The sequence below is a fragment of the Anopheles funestus genome, assembly GCF_943734845.2.
Source record: "Anopheles funestus chromosome X unlocalized genomic scaffold, idAnoFuneDA-416_04 X_unloc_63, whole genome shotgun sequence".
NCBI classification, from domain to species: Eukaryota; Metazoa; Arthropoda; class Insecta; order Diptera; family Culicidae; genus Anopheles; species Anopheles funestus.
The window spans coordinates 120,795-125,000 of record NW_026045191.1 but is presented as its reverse complement, the minus strand read 5'-3'; positions in this window follow the sequence as shown (position 1 = coordinate 125,000).

Here is a 4,206-nt window from a genome sequence, read left to right as displayed (position 1 = left end):
TGCAACAAATGCTAGCTTTCTGAGCAAAAGCTGTGGACCAATTTCGTAGAAGAACCGCCTAGGCGAAAAGGCAAAAATCGCCGAAGCTGGCCCGCTCGCAGAGCTCGCGGGCCAGGAGATACTCATAGGGCGATTTACTAGAGTGGGGAACTTGAGAATTTTTGTGTCCGAGACTTTGGGCAACTTCGCGGCCGCCCCCTTAAAGTAAAAGATTTTCTCTGGGTGCCTAAAATTCGCAATTCCCGCAAAGTCGGGAAGACGTTAAAGTTTTTGCCCAAAAAATGGCCATCGATTTAAGGTGATTTTCCAATAAGAAAATGCTTCCTATTTTGAATTTTTTCGAATATTTCCTAAACTAAGCGTCGGAGCACATGGCCGTGGAGGAACTTTTGGTAGCTTTTGGCAAGGGCTATCGGATGAAATAATGCGAAAGGCCATCGGAGCGATATTGGATAAATGCGGGCCCATAAACGTACCTAAGAAGTGAAAATTGGTACCTTGCACGCAGGATGCAAGAAATGCTTGAGTGTTAACCATCATCGGTACCAAGTACCTAGGTTATATCGAGTGCGTAGATGGAAGTCGGTACCAAAGGGAAACCTTCCTAGGCTAGGTGCACGCAAGTGAGTATGGATCGATCAGTAGAAAGATGGGAAGCCATAGGAAACCTTCCTAGGCTAGGTGCACGCAAGTGAGTATGGATCGATCAGTAGAAAGATGGGAAGCCATAGGAAACCTTCCTAGGCTAGGTGCACGCAAGTGAGTATGGATCGATCAGTAGAAAGTTGGGAAGCCATAGGAAACCTTCCTAGGCTAGGTGCACGCAAGTGAGTATGGATCGATCAGTAGAAAGATGGGAAGCCATAGGAAACCTTCCTAGGCTAGGTGCACGCAAGTGAGTATGGATCGATCAGTAGAAAGATGGGAAGCCCAAGGAAACCTTCCTAGGCTAGGTGCACGCAAGTGAGTATGGATCGATCAGTAGAAAGATGGGAAGCCATAGGAAACCTTCCTAGGCTAGGTGCACGCAAGTGAGTATGGATCGATCAGTAGAAAGATGGGAAGCCATAGGAAACCTTCCTAGGCTAGGTGCACGCAAGTGAGTATGGATCGATCAGTAGAAAGATGGGAAGCCATAGGAAACCTTCCTAGGCTAGGTGCACGCAAGTGAGTATGGATCGATCAGTAGAAAGATGGGAAGCCATAGGAAACCTTCCTAGGCTAGGTGCACGCAAGTGAGTATGGATCGATCAGTAGAAAGTGGGAAGCCCATTACCAAATGCCCTAGTGAAGACCGTAAACGAATATCATGAACCGATAAGGAGCACCAAATGCCCTAGTGAAGACCGTAAACGAATATCATGAACCGATAAGGAGCACCAAATGCCCTAGTGAAGACCGTAAACGAATATCATGAACCGATAAGGAGCACCAAATGCCCTAGTGAAGACCGTAAACGAATATCATGAACCGAGAAGTAGCAACGAATGCCTGAAAAAGTACCAAGTCCTCGGTATAGAGTAACGAGAGTTAACCGCCGTGATGTATGCAATGTGGGCAGCCATTGCATGGGTTCTGGACTTGGTTCGCGAATAACTTTTTTGCTAGACATCGGACAAAGTTGACGTGGAAGAACGAAATGTAGCATTTGATGCCACCTATCCAAAACTTTTTCAAGATTGAAGATCCGATCGATACAGCCTGAGTTATAGGCAAAAGTTGGTGCAAAAACGAGCATTTTTAATGGTGAAAAATCGGTACTCCTCGAATAGCTCCTGTTGGAAGCATCGGACCACATGGTCGTGGAGGAACATATTGTAGCGCGCGGTGTCAAGTATCGACACCCAAAACCGCATGTCCGATGGACGGAAAATGACCAAGTTATAGTGAAAACTTGGTTGCACCAAATTCCCGAAGAAGTGCAACGAGAAGGTGAATGCGATGGTTGTTCGTCGAATAGCTCCGGCCACAGACATGGTAGCGATTAGTGGTGCATGGAAGAAATCTAGCCACAAGTGCCATCTACCCATGGCCAGAAGAAAGTGTGGCCATATCTTGGATACCGGCGGAGCTATGGGGCAAATATGGGCCAAAAATGGTGCAAGTTGGACCAAAAATCCGAAAAAGTACCTAGGTAAATGCGATGGTTGTTCGTCGAATAGCTCCGGCCACAGACATGGTAGCGATTAGTGGTGCATGGAAGAAATCTAGCCACAAGTGCCATCTACCCATGGCCAGAAGAAAGTGTGGCCATATCTTGGATACCGGCGGAGCTATGGGGCAAATATGGGCCAAAAATGGTGCAAGTTGGACCAAAAATCCGAAAAAGTACCTAGGTAAATGCGATGGTTGTTCGTCGAATAGCTCCGGCCACAGACATGGTAGCGATTAGTGGTGCATGGAAGAAATCTAGCCACAAGTGCCATCTACCCATGGCCAGAACAAAGTGTGGCCATATCTTGGATACCGGCGGAGCTATTGGGCAAATACGGGCCAAAAATGGTGCCAGGTGGACCAAAAACCCGAAAAAGTACCTAGGTAAATGCGATGGTTGTTCGTCGAATAGCTCCGGCCACAGACATGGTAGCGATTAGTGGTGCATGGAAGAAATCTAGCCACAAGTGCCATCTACCCATGGCCAGAACAAAGTGTGGCCATATCTTGGATACCGGCGGAGCTATTGGGCAAATACGGGCCAAAAATGGTGCCAGGTGGACCAAAAACCCGAAAAAGTACCTAGGTAAATGCGATGGTTGTTCGTCGAATAGCTCCGGCCACAGACATGGTAGCGATTAGTGGTGCATGGAAGAAATCTAGCCACAAGTGCCATCTACCCATGGCCAGAAGAAAGTGTGGCCATATCTTGGATACCGGCGGAGCTATGGGGCAAATATGGGCCAAAAATGGTGCAAGTTGGACCAAAAATCCGACCAAGTGCGCGAGGCGCTTTCGTGAATAGCTCCGGCCACAGACATGGTAGCGATTAGTGGTGCATGGAAGAAATCTAGCCACAAGTGCCATCTACCCATGGCCAGAAGAAAGTGTGGCCATATCTTGGATACCGGCGGAGCTATGGGGCAAATATGGGCCAAAAATGGTGCAAGTTGGACCAAAAATCCGAAAAAGTACCTAGGTAAATGCGATGGTTGTTCGTCGAATAGCTCCGGCCACAGACATGGTAGCGATTAGTGGTGCATGGAAGAAATCTAGCCACAAGTGCCATCTACCCATGGCCAGAAGAAAGTGTGGCCATATCTTGGATACCGGCGGAGCTATGGGGCAAATACGGGCCAACAATGGTGCCAGGTGGACCAAAAATCCGAAAAAGTACCTAGGTAAATGCGATGGTTGTTCGTCGAATAGCTCCGGCCAGAGACATGGTAGCGATTAGTGGTGCATGGAAGAAATCTAGCCACAAGTGCCATCTACCCATGGCCAGAACAAAGTGTGGCCATATCTTGGATACCGGCGGAGCTATGGGGCAAATACGGGCCAACAATGGTGCCAGGTGGACCAAAAATCCGACCAAGTGCGCGAGGCGCTTTCGTGAATAGCTCCGGCCACAGACATGGTAGCGATTAGTGGTGCATGGAAGAAATCTAGCCACAAGTGCCATCTACCCATGGCCAGAAGAAAGTGTGGCCATATCTTGGATACCGGCGGAGCTATGGGGCAAATATGGGCCAAAAATGGTGCAAGTTGGACCAAAAATCCGAAAAAGTACCTAGGTAAATGCGATGGTTGTTCGTCGAATAGCTCCGGCCACAGACATGGTAGCGATTAGTGGTGCATGGAAGAAATCTAGCCACAAGTGCCATCTACCCATGGCCAGAAGAAAGTGTGGCCATATCTTGGATACCGGCGGAGCTATGGGGCAAATATGGGCCAAAAATGGTGCAAGTTGGACCAAAAATCCGAAAAAGTACCTAGGTAAATGCGATGGTTGTTCGTCGAATAGCTCCGGCCAGAGACATGGTAGCGATTAGTGGTGCATGGAAGAAATCTAGCCACAAGTGCCATCTACCCATGGCCAGAACAAAGTGTGGCCATATCTTGGATACCGGCGGAGCTATGGGGCAAATACGGGCCAACAATGGTGCCAGGTGGACCAAAAATCCGACCAAGTGCGCGAGGCGCTTTCGTGAATAGCTCCGGCCACAGACATGGTAGCGATTAGTGGTGCATGGAAGAAATCTAGCCACAAGT